Source organism: Rhinolophus sinicus, chromosome 2 (assembly GCF_057876585.1).
Source record: "Rhinolophus sinicus isolate RSI-liver-muscle chromosome 2, RSI-T2T, whole genome shotgun sequence".
In the NCBI taxonomy this organism is placed as follows: domain Eukaryota; kingdom Metazoa; phylum Chordata; class Mammalia; order Chiroptera; family Rhinolophidae; genus Rhinolophus; species Rhinolophus sinicus.
Genome location: NC_142502.1, coordinates 148447858 through 148467259, shown reverse-complemented (window position 1 = coordinate 148467259; position 19402 = coordinate 148447858). Strand labels below are relative to the sequence as shown.

General features: G+C 40.9%; 1 pseudogene; it reads left to right on the top strand.

The window, feature by feature from the left end:
* The first annotated feature begins 407 nt into the window (after positions 1 to 407).
* On the top strand, positions 408 to 15668 carry LOC109437575 (protein Shroom3 pseudogene; annotated as a pseudogene).
* The last annotated feature ends 3734 nt before the right edge of the window (positions 15669 to 19402 follow it).

Genomic DNA, 19402 nt, shown 5'->3' with positions numbered 1-19402 from the left:
ACAGTGTTCTCCAACCTCCTGGGGCCCTTTTGTTTTCATCGAAAATCACGTTTGCTCTCCCTACCAGAGACTACAGACATAATTTCAACATTGCTTTACGTATTTCACATCATCCTCATCCTCAGCCACTAGCTGTTTTCCACTTTTCCTCTCAGAAGAACTACACCAACTCATGAATAACATGGTTGGCCCTTCTTGAAAAACCCACCTCGCTATTAAAAAAAAAAAAAAAAACTAGGAAGTGATACTTATCCTATTCTGAATTGAGCAGTGGCTTAGTCAACATTTTCCCATTAGCTCTCTTGCTGCTCTGACAAAATAAGCAGCATCCCTTCTCCCCCACCCTACGTCCCCAAAGACTGCATATGAGTCATTCCCCAAGGATCTACCTTCATAAAAAAAGCAACATGGAGCTCCCAGTAAGAGGCTTCTCTGTGACAGCAGACCAGAATGCTAGCAAGAGAACCCACCAAGGTGTACATGCACATCTAGCAGTGGTTTAAAGGATAACAGCTTTGCATTGGGCACAGGTCAGGGGAACTTTGGTTTGGAGAACAGGTGGGCTACCTGACAACCAGCAGGCAGCCTTGCTTTTGACTACCACCATTTTAAATCAGGATGTTTGGCAAATCATTAGTGTCTGCTAGTTATTAAACAGAGGAAAGTTCAAAAGCACACGCATGTTTTTCTCCCAGCTGCCCAGGTGGTAGCTGTTTCAAGCAGCAACCTTTTCACTTCATGCAGCAAGACTTGTAAACTTCCCGTGGCTAAAACGGTGTTTTCTAACCGAGTGCCCACAACTGAGCCGCAGCCTCGTAAGAATGGCAAAACCCATATGTGAACGAACGTCTGTCTGAGGAGTTGCCATCCCCTCTCCTTGCAAGTTTATTATTGAAATTACTGAAATGTACACAAATGACTGCGTTTGAAGGTGAAATTTGGTGGAAAAATAAAGATATAATAGAATTCTTTCTTAAATAATTTCCTGGTGTGATGTCTGTCTGGAAAAATGAAGTGAAATTACATGATGTCAAAAAATCATGTTTCAAAATGATTGACAACATGTGAATGTTTTGCATTGTGAAATGAGGTGGAAAATTTTAATTGCATGATGGGAGGACATAATATTTATTAGAACCTTGTAACTACAGAGGATTGCAATGAAGAGGACACAATTTTAAATTTGGCGTTAATACGTCAAGTCTAAATCTTAAACGAACATACAGGAGTAAAATTCTTTATCAAAGCCTTTTCTTAGAGTGTATGATTAAGATTTCAGATCCTAATAACTAAACCAGACCGACGTGTGGGGCACGTCCACATCCTAACAAAGAAGCTCGCTAGTCAGCATCCGTGTTTAATTTTGAACCGTGTTACCACACAACACAAGCCTGGGTCAGAGAGATCAAGTTGATCCTAGAGCAGGACTCACACGAGATGTGGCTGTTTTGCTGCAGACCCAGGATTTGTAAAGAATTCAGAGAGTAGGGGAAAAGACTGGAAATTAAGCATATGAGTGAGAAAAAGATACAGGAAGGAATATATACAAAACTGGCAGAACAAAGATCTAAAGCCAAATTACCTTTAAATCAATCTTGACTGCAAATGACTCTAATAAGGATGGCAAGTGGCACCTACATGTGCTGGTCTAGTTGTCAACTTAGAAGAAGACGGAGCAGGCATATACCAAACAAATGATCAGAGTGGCTCAGCTCCTTCCAACAGACAGCTCCATAACCTTCTGTATTTTGATGATGAAGGAAAAAGGGCTTTGCTTCCCATAGGAGAGAGACGGTACCAAGGCGAAGGCGGAAGCAGGTTTCCCCAGACCCTATCTTTCCTCCGACTCTCCCAGAAGTCACTAGTTTTATTAATCAGATGAGAAACTGTAGGGTCACTTCTCATTCTATCCTGCCCCAAACCCTACCACTCCTGCCTCTCAGTCTATAACAGCTGCAGCAATCAAAACTCAAAAGAGGGTTTCTTTTTTCTTTTCTTTTTTCTGGGGGGTTATTGCTCAAGACAGCTAAAATTTCCAGCATCAAGATCATGATTAAGATCATAAGAAAAGAGAAGTGTAAAGAAAAGTTGTTCTGACACCAAGAAGGAGAATGGTAGGGAAGCATCTCTCTCTCTCGCTCGCCCTCTATCTCCCTCCCTCCCCCCACTCTCTCTCTCTCAGGTTGATGCTAGTGCTTCACATGAATATGGCAAGGACATAAATCACCGAGTTGGAAATCCTACAGGGTCAGTGAATGGGTCTATAACTAGTGGAGCAGAAGAGGTCAGAAATTAAAATGGTTAGCAATGAGCAATAAGAAATCTGAGAAAGGCTTAAAGAGGACTTGGAAATAGATACTTTATAGCCTCTTTCTAGCAGAATTGAAGAAATGAGCTGGGATTAAAAGAGAGATGTGGTCAAGAAAATAGAAAGTCACCATCTTGTGATCAATTTTTTCTCTCAGAGACCTAAGGTTTATGTTTTCTATGTATCCCAATGTCTCAGGTACTTAAAGGTAGACATCTAATAATATGCACACAAATATACTCCTTCTTTTAAAGTATGTTTTCTTTCCTGGATAGGATTTGTGGATGAAAAATTTCCACCAGGTAAATACAATATTTTTTTTTTCATATAGCCTCTACATTCATTAGCTGAAATAATTGTATTTCCTGGTAGTAAGAGTAATTGTTCCAGTAAATTAACACCTCATTCATGTATACAACAGAAGACTCAAGATTTTTGAAAATGCATTTTCCCCTCCTAGACAATAGACAGACTTTAAACAGCATGAATTAAAAACTTCAGAGGCTTCCAAATTGCAAGGCACCAAAGACTTATCTTCCACCTGCTTGTATTGTTTGCTGCATTCTGATCAGAGAGGGAATTTGCGTCTCTGAACCAACAGATATAAAGTGCACAAGCACATCACAAAGTAATTACGAGTTTATGACATCATCTTCACATTGCATGGGAGAGAATGAAAGACCCGAGAGAAATGTGCGATTTCCCTTTTGGGAGAACATTAATGGAGGCTTACAATCTGTTTTCTTTTGTTTGGATGTTACAACCAATAATACTCTTTTATGTCTATAAATAAAGACTAAAGTTGAATAAATCCAACAAACCCCTGAGCCTGCAGCTTGGAATCTTGATTCACATTCAAGGCCAAGATTTATGAGTCACTCGCAGAGAATAAGTCGAAGCTGCAAGATTTGGGGGGAAATTATTCCACATGGCGATTATTTGGGGGAGTGATTATGCATGCACACCTGATCACGGTGTCACCTGTTCCAGCTCATCCGACATGATAAAACATGGCAATTTTCTCCATTCCCCTTTGCTTGCCCAACAGAAACTGATGCACACAACCTCACACCATTCATTTTTAAATGTGGTTCCTTGTCAGAGGCATCCCTCCCTTCCCACTTTAGCGCTGACTTCCGGAGGTGTTGTACAATGATTTATGTAAATGCCTTGATGACTGCAAAGGGAAATGAGGAACACCAACACAAATGACCAACGGTAGAAAATAACAGATTTCTGGAAAGTTAGTTCCCATCCACATGAGATGGGCTTTCCTCTTGTTAGGTATTTACCCCTCCACACATTCACTTTACAAGCTTTAAGTTACAATTGAGGCGATTGGGAAAGACCGCCTGTTTTTTTCTTTTTCTGGCCCAGTTCTCTAACACAGGAATGTCTCCAGAAAAGGGTGGGCTTTGTGTCCTTGTGGAGGAGCTCCCTGAGTGTTTTAGCGCCCCTTAAATCCTGGCAACACTTGCAGGGATGAGGCCTCAGCCACCTCCCCAGGCAGTTCACTTCAGTGCCTAATAGCCCTTACTGGGAAGAAATTTTTCCTAATGTCTCCTAACCGACATTTTCCCCTTTCCTTAGTTTCAAGCCGTTACTTCTTATTAGACCATTCTCTACCACTGCAAGCAATCCCCTTCTTTCCTTAAAATTATTATTGCTCAAATATTTGTAGACAGTTAGCATAGGCTTCCATCTCTCCAGCTCCTTTTTCTGAAAGCTTTAAATGTTATGTTCCTTTAACCTTTCTTTATAGGTCATCTCTTCTAATCCTTTTATCTTTTTTGTCACCCTTCTCTGAGTTCTCTCTAATTTACAGTATTGATGTTCTCTTCATAATGAGCTGCCCCAAACAGTACGCCGTGCTCCATAAGTGGCTGCCAGGAGAGGCAAGATTACAGGAACTCCATTTTCCTATAAGCAGCACCCCCCTTCTATGCTGTGTGCCTCAGTAGAGCATTTGTCTTTTTCACAGCTGCACTACATTATCTAAATACACCATCAGTCCCAATTCCTTCTCCCATTTGTCTCTTGAAGACATATTCACCTATTCCTGTGTTTTGCTTTTCTTCCAACCCTCCCCCGACCCCAAGCCAGGATTGTTCACAACTTGAATCCAGGACTCCTTGGTCAATTTAAAAGAAAGGTTTAACTCCTTCAGTTATCAAGGCTCTAGTCTATAATAAACTATACGCAGGTAACCGTTAGCTGTGACCCTTTTATTTACAACGCCACAGATTGGGTTTATTTTTACAGCATTGTTAGAGATTAAGGGCAAAGCTTCTGTCTTCATCACATCGGTTTTACTGTGGGTTAGGACCTACGGTGCCCCACTTCATTTCCTGAGACCCAAGCAATGAGCACAGAATCATTTCTAGTAAGTTCTGACTCTGATTAAAAAACAATCTTTATGAAATAGAAGCTAATAAAATTGCTTTCCTAATTACCCTGAGCTAGTTCATTTCCCAGCAAATATAATAAAATAGAGTTACTTGGCTCCGATTCACAAAATCTGAACCCAAGCTCATTATTAAGGCATTTAGCAGGGAAAAAAGCATGTGTGCATAAGATGCTGTCCCATCAAGCAGAATGCAAGAAACCTTTTGAAGTTTAGACCTTTGAAGTTTGAAGTTATTGCTGCATTTTTTTCTAAAAAAAATGCAGGTATTTCTGCTGGGAAAAAATATACATTGGGGTCATTTATATTAATGGAGCAGAGTACCTACACTAGTGTAATCTTTGGAGGTGGTTTCTTGTTGGTGAGAACAGCAAATCTTTATTTTAGAAATATATTTAGATCCCTTGCATTGTACTTGCTAATCTGCAGGGCTATTATACAAGACAGCAAGACTTTTACGTAATAGAATAGAGTAACTCATGTCCCAAGGCTATTTCTGCCATGACTTATGCCACTCACAAATCTCTTTCATCTATTTAAAGCGTGAGATTCTGATGACTATAAATGTATGAAAATGTTTGGGGATTGTTTTATTTTCCTCTAAATGTCCTATCATTCATTAACATGGACATGATTTGCTAATATTTCTAATGCATGCATGAATACTCCACTAACGGAGGTTTAAAATGCTCCATTCCCAGAGGAAAAAAAACACAATTACTAAAATTAAGAGAGACTTTAAGAAGAGCATATCTGTAATCTAAAGGGGAGATATTTACATGACAGAGTCAGACAGGTCAAAGAATAAAATGTTTCCTCTGTTCGGCAATATGACACACCCATTTCGTGTGGTATCGTCAATAGAGTTACAGCTCAGGGTAGCTGTAACAGTAAAGTAAATACAGCCTGGACTGACTCACAAATGAAAGAGCCGAGCCCCTATAGCCAATAATGGAGAAGCTAAAACCTTCTTTTCTCCTCTTTGGATATTTGCCTGAAACCAATCTCTTAGAGCTCAGTCTCCTCAATCTGAAATGGGGAAAGAAATTGCCTCTGTCTTCTGCTAGGGAGTGCAGCTCTTCTTGAGAAATTTTGTGAAAAATTCCACCCCCTGGGCAAAAACCATGGCTTTTTGTCAATATGCCCCGGGTGGAAATCTGACATTTCCATAATGATATGACAGATTTCCATCTGGGAAAACTGCCTTCTGTTTTCACAATGAATTTGAAGCAAGAATGAAAAATCTTTCACTTTGTCTATAAAACTATTTAAAAGAAAAAAAAAAATCTGCACTTTTCCTGCCTTGAAATAATGGAGTGGGTATTAAATGAGAAAAATCTGTAACTATTTTGAGTTCAATCAAATCATCAGCAATACTTAGAAAGAGAAGAAGAGAACTCTGTAAAAAATAAATCCTTCTGGAGAAATTTGTTACTGTTTTTTGATAGTTCATAACAGATGAAAGGAATAACGTATATCTAGCAATAAGTGAATGTGTATCGATGGTATACAGCTGGAATTCAAGAACAGATTGACAGAGGGCATCAGTAAGTCTATTTTGTGAAACTGGTTCTAATTGATTTTGATGGGAGTATTGTCAGATGGACTGAAAATTTGCAGAAGGATGATAAAGAATGGCAATGAATGAAAAGCAAGGGGGATGACATGGGGGTTAATGTGAGTTTTGATCTCATTTCTCATTTTTAGAAATGCAACAGGAGAGGAGCAACCTGGACAAAAATGGAATATGCAAATGTACTAAATGATGGTGTTACAATTGCCAATGCGAACTGGAAAATGGAATTTCCTTAGAGAAGTGGGAGGTGGAAGAGAAACCTAAGATGGACCTAGAAAAGCTGGAACCAGGACATTTTTCAGGGGCAACTATCAAATACACAAAATGAATTGACAGCTCACTGGTTTTTGAAGATCGATCTAGTCTTCGTCATTTGAATTGCTTGTTGTTTTGTTTTGTTTTATTTTGTTTTGTTTTGTTTTGTTTTGCTTGTCAGGGTTGTGGGTGGGGTTGCACTCTTCATTGCTCTCCTCTTCGTGGTGTTGTGAAGTCCCTGAGTGAAAATAAGGGCATCGAGGGTGGGTGGGGTTTTCTTTTTTCCGTGCAAAGTTAATTATCCCAGATCTGAGAAAAATAGACTGTTTTCCTTCATGCCTTAATGCAAACAAAACTTGCATTCTCTCTGCACCCCCTAACACACCCTTGCACTGCTCTTGTCGCTTTTTGCTGGCTGTGTGGTGAGTTGATGTTTTTAATGGGATCAGTGGAATAAGACCAGCCTTCAAGTTTGAAGACCACCGGCCAATTGCAAGCAAACACGAAAGACGAGGGAAATTTCAGAAGAAATCCAAGGTAAAAGAAGTGGAGGTAGTGATCTGCTGAGGAAAGGCAAGCGTGCCCTGATGATTAACACCAGGTCGACACGCTGAGAGGAAAGCGACACAGACACAGTGAACGCACAGCATCCGGTTTGCAGGCACATCCTAATGAGCACGATGGTCAAATGCCCCGGGTTTGCCATATGTTGTGGCCATATGCATATCTGGTGAACCAGATGCCCTGCTTTTTTTCCCCCATATTGCACCATTTTTCTCACAGCATAAAGACATGGCTTAAGCAAGAAGCAGGAGGGGCCAGGGGATACGCAATGATAGCTTGTTATGCCGGAAGGTCGTTGGACAGAAAACATCAGTATACCCACCCATGCTCTAATTCTGTTTTCAAATATTTAATGAGCACCTACTAGGTTCAAGAAGAGCTTAAATAAAATCAGGGGTGATAAAATTGTTCTTGAGTTTATTAAGGAGAGGTTAGAGACACTCTGTGTACCTGCCACAATCTCTTTCAATAACCCCTCTAGTCATGTGGTAAAAGGATCTGATACAGTTTCCATTTCTAATGTTCCCAAAGTCCCTAAGGGTTAATAAGAGGCTACTTATGCATGGCACTTGTTCAAATTGTTCCCTTGGCCTGGAAGCCTCCTGCTCTACCCAATATTCCACCTACTCTTTAGTGCCCACTCATTCATTGATTTGTTGAATATTTATGACTGCCTTCTAAACTAGGAATACCACAGTGAGCAAAAAGGACACAGTCTCTACCCTCACAGAGCTTACAATCAAGTGGCATATACATTATTCAAATCATAAAATAATGTGTGATTACAACCAGGAGACATTCCATCAAGACAAAGTGCCAGGAGCAATGGAAGTGTAAAACAGAGACCAGGCCCATCCTGGAAGAACAGGGATGAGTCATCTTGATGGCATCTCCTGCAAGGAGACCTTTCTGATTCTCCAAGCCAAGTGTGCATGTTCTCTTTCTATTTCTCTGTCTCTAGCACATCAGGAGTCCTTAACAAAGTCCATTTGTATTCTTTACAAATCTGACTTTGCTGTACAAATTCTGAACAGCACATATCACCCACCTTTGCTTTCTTAACAGTGCTTTACCCACTCAATAAATATTAGCTGAAGTACTAGGTTGGTGCAAAAGTAACTGCAATTTAAAAGATTAAAAATTGCAAAAACCACACTTACTTTTGCACCAACCTAATGCATCTTAATTACTCATCAACAGAGAAAAGAAATATGAATAATACAAAAGATCAGATAAACCAAAAATCCTATGGCTAAATTTTGCCATATCTCAAGCTCACGTAGCTACCATGGTACTTACCACAAGTTCCTGTTTGTTCTCCACAAACTTGTGAGCTCCTTGAGGGTGGGACTGTGTCTTCATGAAGGAAGTCAGGTTTGAGCTGAGTTTAGAAGAAAAAATATGGATTATCCTAGCACAATTTCTGGCACTTAGTAGATTCTTAGCACGTGTCTGTGAAAGAAGTACATGAACACATGTACACAGCAGAGCCTCAAAACAAACAGAATGAGTTTTCAAACATACATGAAATCATTTTCACCCTCCATTAGGTATCCCCCCTACCCCACGAATACTTACACTGTGTCTTTTGCTTTCCACATGCCTCTCTACTGTTGGGTACACAATGGGTACTCAATAAGTATCTACTGATTTAGAAATCAAGCCTGGGTCTCAGCAATGCAACATTCCAAAAGACACCGCTCTTCCTGTGGGCAATGGAAGCAGAGCCTGCTTGAAGAACCATACAGACTGCAATGTGAATAGCGCCCCCTGCAGTTGTGAAACACAGAGGTCCTATATTGAACCATTTCACCTTATACAGTGGTACGTGATGCTCAGAAAAGTTAAGGGAACTGCCCCAAGTTGCACGAGCTCGTGGCAGAAATGGAGCTGTTCTTCCGATTCCCAGTCCACTACAATTAGTTGGTTTGTATGTTAAAATGAAACCAAATTTAAAATAACTATTTCAAGCAACTTTTGACTCTCTTCGAAGTGCGTCCAGCCACCCTGGAGCACCAACACAGAAAGGCTTGGAGATACTACTTAAGTGAATTTGTGCTATGAACCAGTCTCCATGTTTATAAATCAGCCCTGGAAACAGCCCCTTTTATATGGCGAAGACTCCAAGACCAGCTGTAAAAAGCTTGACTTGCTTTTAGCCACATACCTCCTGAGAAAGAAAGGAGGGGGAAATTGGCTAAGGAAAATGTCCAGAGGTTTAATTCAGGTACAGTCCAGATATTTCTGTGTTTATCTTTGTTCATCCCCATTATAGACTCAGCAGACAGGAGGGACTGCATGTAGGGAGTGCAGTCAGGGGCCACTTCAGCTCCCTTTGAAGCCTTGGGATTATGGACAATGGTCTCTAAGTGGGATTTCCTTCTCAGGAATGCAAGAGAAACCACAGCAGAGCCTCAAAACAAACAGAATGAGTCTATTTACAGAAAAGCACAAGTTGTGTCATACAAGATTATTCTGTAAAATAATCTGTAGGAAACTAAAATTAGAATAAACAAGCAGGTCTCCATTCCACCTTAAATCCCCAACATGATATTTCCATTTCCCAGGTCCTTGAGTTCTGGGTGACATTAAGCCCAGTCCCATAAAGCCCAAGTGATGACGGGATCCAGGCCCCAGGATCTTCTATTCCAACATTCCATTTTACGAGCAAAGGGTTCCTTGGTGAACAGGATTCTACAGATCAAGCATCAGCCCTTGCCATGGCAGAGTCTAAAATGAGCCCTCTGTATATTTTTTTGGGTACTTGTAGAACGTGAGAGAGACGGAATTTGATTTTCTGTAAGTGGGTCATTTCTCAATTCCTAATTTAGAAAATTCACTCTTAGTATTTTCTTGTGCTGGGTATCTCGTAGGGAGTTGGGTAAGGGGAGCATCAGAAGAAACGTTATGTCGTAAGTTTAAAAACATATTTAAATTACTCTCTTCTATTTTTTTAAGGCCTTATCAATTTAACTGAGTTGGTTCCTGAACACTTTCATTTGGTTTCTAATTGGACATTTTATAGATTGGGGGGTATATATTCAATATGTCTAAGGAGGAAAATCTAACTAGCTAATAATTTCAAAATAGAACTGGAACCAGGAGAGAATCTCTTACACCTGTAATACTCCTGTTCTACTTTCCTGTATTTTTTTTGGTGGGGGGGGCGGGGGATGGGGGAGCGGGCAGTCACGGGGAGAAGGAGGCAGACCCAGGGTCTGCACCAGCAAAATAAATGAAGAGAACTGAGGCAGCTCATGTAATAATCCAGTTCAAACATTTTTGGTGACCTGAATTTTGCAGACTGGATGTCTAATAAGCACTCTTACTTGCTAATGGTTCTCTTCTCCCTGCCCTTATCAGCTTGGGGTTTTCTAAGTCACATTTCTTCAGTCAGAGATTTTAGGTTGGGAGCAGGTTGTTAACAGTATAGCCTTGCATCCAGAGTAGAAGAAATGGAAAGAGATGCCTTTCCCTCCTTTGACAGAGCTAAGACTCTAACAGCTAATGTGCTGCCCAAAGAGAAAGAGGTTATTTCTAATGTGTATCTACACAATTGGCCAGTTGTAATCAAATTGCCTGTCGGCAGGCAGTCTGTCCCTAGCACTGTATCCAATGCAACAAGTGAGTAAGGGCCATCACTTAGCAGAAAGTAAGTGCAGAAGTCAGGGCCCCAATAGGAAACGGAGTTGTCTCCACATGGTTCAAATGAGGAGACTTGAAAGAAAGGGCTACTGGCAGAACAGTAAGCAGAGGAAACAAGCAAGGACCAAAGACTGAGCAGTGAGGCACGTAGAGACTTGGGTTCACGTGAGGCTGATGGAACAAGGGTGGGAAACGGTTTCCTAAGACCAGTAAGAGCTGGGCTAAGGGTGAAGGACCATGAAGTAGGAGCTACAGTCACTCAGCGGTGCAGCTGCCACCAGAGATGCACCCTCAAGGAAGCGAGGGAGTGGGCAGACCCACGTCCTCTCTCCTCCCTCTGTCCCTCCCTCGCACCAGTCCACGCCATGCCAAATCCAACCAAGAGCCAGAGTCAGCCTCCTGGGACACAGAGCAACATGCAAAGAATATAGAATGGATTCAGGGGTGGGAGGCAAATGGAGAATAACCACTATAATCAGGAACATTCTTTAGATCATAGTCCATTGAACTGTGACTGATGCCTCCACCTACCCAAGGCAAAGTGTAGTTACCCTCACATGTTCTGTCATATGACCCCATGCGCACCCCAGCAGCACAATGCACACTCCCCTGTTCAGCCTCTCTCCCAACAGCCTTCCCATTCTCCTCCTCATCCCATCCTTCTTCTTAAAAACTAGTACTTGTCAAGGCCCTCCTGAGCTTGTTGTCCTCCCCTACATTTCAATTCTTCCTCCTACCCCCATATCCCTTCGCAGAGTGTACCAATACATGAGTAGTTATTGAGCCTTATTAGATCCCAGGCATATACTGCATACTGTGGATCCAATGGTGTATAAAAGGGACAGTCCCTGCACCGTGGAACTTTCAATCTAGTAAGGTGAAGAAGGTGAATGGAACAGTGACAAACATACACATACGCAATCGCAAACTTTTTTAAGTGCTGTGAATAAAAAGTACAGACAGACCTAGCCTGTAGGTTATGGATAACTTTCCTGAGAAGTGATGACTGAGTTGAGATCTGAATGCTGAGTTGGAATTAATGAGGCAAAAGGAAGGTTGAGGAGGGGATGGAGAGTGGGGCTTCCCATGGAAATAACATACGCAAAGACCCCAAGGACGGCAAAGTTGTGTTTTCTTTGATGAACTGATGGAAGACCCATGAAATAGGCCTTAGAGAGCCAGGCTCAGTGAAGCTGGAGCCTCATTCTAACACATATTGGACCAAGTATCTAGAAACTTAAAGTGACTCTGCTGAGAACAGACATGAGGCTTCAGTCTTTCTTAATGCATATTTCACCACTGAAGCATTATGAAGACTCCAAGAGTTCCCCTCAAATCACCTTTCCAACAGTCATTGGTTTGCTGAATTTTCTTAAAAAGCCCATTCCCCCAACCAAGGCAAAGAAAATACTAAAGTGACAGGTCTCTGCGATACATACTATTCCGTGAGTTCCTCATATTACCTGATTATTCAAAGAATTGGGAGCCTGAAGAATTAAAGTGGTTTAAAGAACATTTAAGAACTGAATATTATTGTTTTTCCCTTGTCTAGATTCACTCTGTCCGTGGGCTCTTTCGGTTAGTTTGGTATAAGGTTTGTTTCTGCATTTATCATTTATCCTGTTTTGAAGTTTTGAAGTGAGCAGGGGAGCAAGACGTGGTAGACTTTTAAAAACCTACAAGTATGTCTAGTACTCCTAGACTTATCAGGGGATCACTTCCTAAGTTATATAAATGTCTAATCACTATGCTGTATACCTGAAACTAATGTAATATTGAATATCCACTATAATTGAAAAATAATATATATATGTTTTTTAAAAAAAAAGAAAAGAAAACACACTGCAGGGCAGAGAGACAGAAGTGAGTGATCCCTGTAGCGCATAGCCTTGTTTTCCTTGAGCTCCAAAGAACAAAGTTCTCAAGCCAGAGCTGTTTATTACCTTGTGCTCCCCCTGCTGGTCCAAGGCTCACAGAACCAAGGTGTTTATAGAGGTGAGTCTCTCCAAATTCTACCCACACCGCTCTGCCACTTCTGATCCCAGGACTTCCAGGAAGCCTCCCTACGCCAACCCACAATTCCAATACCAGCTTCTCCAGTGCAGGATTCCCCGTTCGCTGAACCCTCAAAACATGGGTTGTCTTTGCCACTTGCTGCAGCACTTAATTGCAAATCCTCTTACTCTGTGCTCTGTCTCTCTTTTTTATCAATATATATTCTCTTTGACCAGTCCATTAGTTTTTCTAGGTCAGTGACCATGACTCTGATTTATTTTGAACCCCTGAGCACCCAGATGGAAACAAGGCAAATTGTGCTGGATTTACCATCAGAAAGAATGATTTGGTGAGCCTAAAAACAATTAGCAATTGAGAATAAAAAATATGGCCATGTCTTTTAAAAGAGAATATCACAAATAACATATTGCACAATAATCTATGTCACCAGGTGTTCAATTAATATCTGTTAGCTAGTTTGTTTGTTTTTTCATTCTCCTCCCTCTCTGCTACTTCTTTCCCATTGCTAATGAACAGGCCCAAAACTTTTTGATCAAGGGCCTGTATATAAACACAGCATACACACACACACACACACGCGCGCACACACACACACACACACACACACACACACACATACACACTCCCATCTAAACTCTTTCCTCTCTGAAAGGCCAAGCTCCTTTTAAATACAATGACCATTCGTGTCCAGGAGAAGACCAACACGCTGTGCAGTGCACAAGGCTGGCCGGGTGGACTGCTCTCCCATTTCTCTGGGGTTGAGCCCTTCAGACTTTCTGTTCTAACCCCAACACCTCACGTTATGATTTCTTTTGTGCTGATACAAGCGCTGGAGGTGTCCCTATGGAGACATAAAAAGGCTTCTGGTTTCTACTTAATAAGGAAACCCGAAAATATACAAGACCCTAAGTGCGTGGCCTCTGAGAGAATTTTCCCATGGGCCACATCCAGGTGTAAGAAATAATTAGGAGGGGCACAACCACACCTGAATTAAATTTGATCTTACATTTACATGCCTGCAAAACACTATGACAGATCCTCAATTTAATTTTTTAAATTATATCGTTTTCTTCTTTTCACCTATATAATGATAATAAAATTGTTTTCTGCTCTAAACTTTCCTAGGTATGACATTTACTATTATTATTATTATTATTATTATTATTATTTTATTATTACTTGATCTTCAAAATAACCTGGGACAGTACGCATGGAAGAGAGGCTAAGTGGCTTGCCCAAGGTCACATAGCTAGTTAGTGGCACCACCAAGGCTAGAATATAAATAGACCTCTTTACCCAACTGCCTATCTTAATGCAGATCTCTAATGCCAGAATTATGAATTACAAAGTATAGGAGAGCTGAGTCAGGGAGAGAATGTATCTCAGCCTTTTGAGGGCCAACAATATCTTGCTAGCACCCAAATCATCACTAAGCTCCCATGTTGAGAATTCATTTCCAACTGGAGTGCTCTATCCATGTGGCTTGGATAATGGTACTTTTTGTTTATCTGACTTCCCACAAGAACTGAATAAGTAAAGGGATGCTTATAAAGTACTTGAAGATCCCCAAGTCCTAAGTGCTGTGCTGATGATGTCAGCATCCATTGCAAGGTAGACTGTTCTATATCAAGCAATTATAAATACCAGTGGCATCTGTAATGTCTAACTACAGCAACTTACGGGTTCTATTCTTATCTTTGATTTTTACTTGTTTCTGGGCCAGTAATTTAGATTCCTACCCTTACCTTAATGCACTTTTTATAGTTTAATTTCCTTTTTGTGGTGCTGTTGCGGTTGGAATTTTTTAAAAAACAATATGATTCAATTGAAATCAGATTGCTGCTAAAGAAGTCAAACAGATCACAGAGGGGCCCAATCTGAAAACTCTGCCCTAGAGCCTGTGGTCATTCCACGGAGAATCACATAAACCCTTTGTTTCTACCTGAACGATTTGTCCCCAAGCCTCCTGAAAGTACACAGAATTTATTAGTATCACCCACAAAAGTTTTGTGGGTGGGATGCATCTTTCAGCTCCTATTTAGTCCTTCCTGATAATATTAACTCTACTTCTTTCCATGGTTAGGCCTGCCAAGATAGAAACACAGAGATACACATCTCTAAAGAAATCTGTTCACTGCAGACAAGGCCAGCCCACAATACTTATGAGGCAGGCTTAGTGCCTCCTTCCCAACAACTTCTCTGCTGAGTCCATAATAGCGTGTGACATTCCCAGGAAGAGTATCATTTTAAGGACCTCCAGGAAACAAGAGCCCTACACTGAGATGAAGGCATGTACTCTTATGGGAGTGAGGAAGGGTATGTAGCTAATCCCTTGGCCACTCACTTTCCTCAGCAGAGAATAAGACCTGAAAGAAATAGTGGGGATGCAAGCCCAATGAGTTTGACAAGTACAAGATGTTCACTGGGAACTTGGACAAGGTGGTAAACCTGTTGTTCGCCCTCTCAGGGCCCCTGGCCCAACTGGAGAACGTCCTTAATGGCTTTGGTGAAGATGCTAGTAATGAAGAAAGGAGCTCTCTTAACGAGAAGAAGAAGGTCCTGATGGGGCAGCATGAAGATGCCTGGGAGCTCAAGGAGAATCTGGACCAAAGGGAACCCATGATTGGTAGACATCCTGGCCAATTACCTTTCAGAGAATCAACTCCAGGATTACCAGCATTTTGTGAAAATGAAGTCAACACACCTCACTGAGCAGCAAAAGCCAGACGACAAGATCAAACTCGGCCAGGAGCAAGTTAAGTATCTGCTGGAGAATTTTCCCTCAGACTCGATTCCCAAGGCAGGGGCCCTGGAGCTACTCCCAAATCTCAAGTGAAATGACTCCTGTTGGGGGGTGTACTTTCAGTGGTATTTTCCCAACAGGAACCTCTCCACTTTAACCTCTTCTAAAATACCCAACCAAGAGATCACTCTTTTCAAACTATTTAATCTAAAAAATGTTTCAGCAAAAACAGTGCTTAAACTATATGGGTTTTTTAGGGGTTTTCTGGATAAAAGGAACATATTCTATCCAGGAAAAAGCCTGATTTTCCCTTCTTACCCTTCATGATTGATCTTCTGAGAGCTTGAATGCTTCTGGGAACTTACCACTTTCTATTATTACCATGTTTCCCCAAAAATAAGACCCAGCCAGATAATCAGCTCTAATGCGTCTTTTGGAGCAAAAATTAATACAAGACCCGGTATCATATCATATCATATCATATCATATCATATCATATCATATCATATCATATCATGTTAAAGACCCAGTCTTATATTATAGTAAAATATGACCAGGTCTTATATTAATTTTTGCTCCAAAAGACACATTAGAGCTGATTGTCCAGCTAGGTCTTATTTTCGGGGAAACATGGTACATTAGCATAGAAAGAAAATTAATGAAACTGTGAGAACTGAGTAGAGGGTGTTTGATGGTGTAGTTTTTATCAGGCTGAGGCCACAGAGATCAGAATGTGTCACCCTAGTGGCCTCCTTTGACTGTGGGTCGTGTATCGTGACGATAGGTACAAGTACTCCTCAATGAACTGTCAGCAACATAAAACCTTAAAAAGAAACACACACAGAAGAAAACTGTAAAACCTTGAACATTGTTGTTAGTTATAGTTTTTAAAATGAAAAGGAGCATTATATTTGTGTGCTAACCACTTATTTGATTCTATTTCGTGGTGGACATAGACAATTATGTTTGAGCTTTATATCTTGTGAAAACCTTAATGAAATGAAGAATTCCAAAGATAGTAAAAAAAAAAAAAAAAAAAAAAGTGTAAGAAAGGGTAGGGTAACAGGACTGGGGATAATGAAAACCCCAGGACAAGGGGAACAGAAGGAAGAAAAAGAAAGGTCTAGAAGAAGGGGGCCACAATAAGTCCTGCCTCTTCCTACTACTCGCTTGACCTTAGGAAAATTGCTTTATCTCCATGAGTCTCATATTTGTTTCATCTGTAAAGTGGGAAATACACTAGAATCCACTTCATAGCATTTGTGTGTGTGTCAAGTGAACAACATAGAGGAAGCACATAGTAGAGAATTTGGGGGTTGGTGGGGTGTCCATGCCAGCTTTGGCAGTGATAACAGCACTATTGCTCAGACAGCCCCAGAACCCCACTCATCCAGTGGAAAGCAGTGGAGAAGATCAAAATAGAGAGGCAAGAGCATGGCAGGGACAAGCTCTGCTTCCATGACATTGCCCAGAGTGGTCTGTGGGGATATGCATATCTCAGTGATGAATAAATGAGTTAATGAGATCAGACGTGCTGTACACACACTGTGCTCATTTTTTTCTCTAAAGTTTTCACAAATGGACCAAGGCTTGTGAAGAAAGTTTCCTAATATCATTAGCAGTGTATGTCTTCCATGCCACACAATTAGTTGTTTAGAGGGAAAAAAAAGAGCTGTGAGACAATAAGGTAAAGCATGGATTAACAAGAGCGAAGTTTACATTATTTTCTTCGAGTAAAATACCTGCATTTATTGAACCACTTTACAAGATCCTTTCTCCAGGATCAAAATCTCTTGGGTCTTGAGTTGGAGATAGGGAGAGGGCGTGAGGAGAGGTGAGAATTCCTTTGAATTAAGATTATTGACAGAACAAGGCTATGTTTAATTGCTCTAGTTATTTTTGAATGAAGATCCTCACATATCTTTCAGGGATTCAGTAATGGTTACTAAGAACTTTCTGCATATATGCAGGTTTCGGGAGAATGCAAAAAAATTCAAAAGGCACAATGTCGTTTCTCCTCTCCTCCATCTTCTTTTTAAAAATCTCCCAGGGAGGAGACACAATAATATGTATCTATTCTACCGAAAAGGGACATTCTATCTTAACTTTTTCTGTCTTTATTCGAATCAAATTGTACTACTGTACTTTAAAATCGAGCAACAGGTTTCCGATACTCAATCTAACAATCTCAGTCTATTAATTAGTTTTCAAGACCCCCAAGCAATAAAAATCTAGTCGTTCAAGGTCACAGTTTGACTTATTTACAATTGACAAATAACTTGGCAAAGTCTACACTGAGCCACTGCATACAATAGAAAATATATTGTCATTCAAGTTAACAAAAGAATCTTTCTTTGCCATGTCACTACAATGGCCCTGCAAATGAACATCGCCTGAATAAAATCCTAACCACATTTTCACTCTCATTAACCACAGTAGGGTATCACACAATTTGCCTGGCTCCTGCTTAGACCACTGTGCACCATTTTAGTAGCAGCAGTTTGATGGGTTTTATGGCAGGTGATATATGGAGTGGGAGTTTCGGGAGTCGTAAACAGAAGGCACTGTGTATCACAATGTGGTTTAGGGATATAATGACTGTGTTGTAAAGCAAGGATGACAATACTGCACTAGGCTTGGGGTACTGAACCAATAGACCAAACAGCTCAACATAATTCAAGTAAGAGTGAAAAAATCCAAAGGAGGTGTGTGTGTGTGTGTGTGTGTGTGTGTGTGTGTGTGTGTGTAAGCCTTCTAGCTTTCATTAATGACTTCAGATGAATTTGAATAAGAACTACTAAAACTGAAATAAATCTGGATCCCCCCCAAAAACAAAACATTTCTCTTTCTTTCTAGCACCGTCTTTTTCTGTGTCCTCTGTCCAACTCTTCACCATTTTCACTGTCAGAATAATCCAGTAAACAGCTAGTCCTGGTACAAGAAAAGGAGTAGTAGAAGTTTAGGGAGATGGATACACAGAAGAAAAATAATGCCAAAATTAATTTTCTTTCCTTTCCAGGAGAACCCATCCCCTATGGCGGGAGGTCAAATTCAGTCTGACCTAATAGGTAACCCTCCTGTCCAGAGAGCAGGGAGATTTTGCGGGGTTTAGCAAGTCTCAGGATCCCTTCTGTTAACATCTCTGGGTGTCCAAGACACCCCCCCAACCCCCACCAACTGTCTCTAAGTCACTTCCAGTCACTCTGCCCCAGAAAGCTGAGTCTAGTATTCTCCAAACAAAAAATGGCAACATGTGGCCTCCTTCAGAGAAAACTATGTTGAACCAACAAATGAGGACTAGTGGTTACTAACATGCTGTGTGGCCTTGGCCAACTCGCAAAACCTCTCTGAGTCTTCATTTCCTTTTGCACACCACCCTATCTTACTGATCTCCTGTAGCGATCACCCAGGTATGGTTTGAAATTCTACACCAATATGCTAATATCTTTATCACCTTCATTGTCACCATCATCATTATCACAGTAGTATAATGTACTGGGATATTAATGTGTGTTTTTTCTCATTACATTTCCCCTTCCTTGGTTCCCAAAGAGAGCCAGGCTATTTGTGTTCCCTTACTTTAGCAAAGGATCATAAAGTCTAAAAGAAATTTCCCACAGAGAAGTCCCTTCTTTTATCCCTAAAAGTTTGAGCTCCTTGAGACATAGGAAAAGCAGCAAATGCTCTGAGTTGGGGGGTTCCCCAAGACTGAGAAGGGACTGGAGGGCAGTGAGACTCCAGAGCTCTGTTACAATACCCTGGGGAGGTAACAGGGCACCAAATGAGGCTGACCCCAGACAAGAGGACTCCCAGCCTTGGGAAAAACGTGTAGCTAAGGAAGCATCGCATTCACCAGACTTCAAGGAACCAATGCAGGTTAGGGTCTGCTCT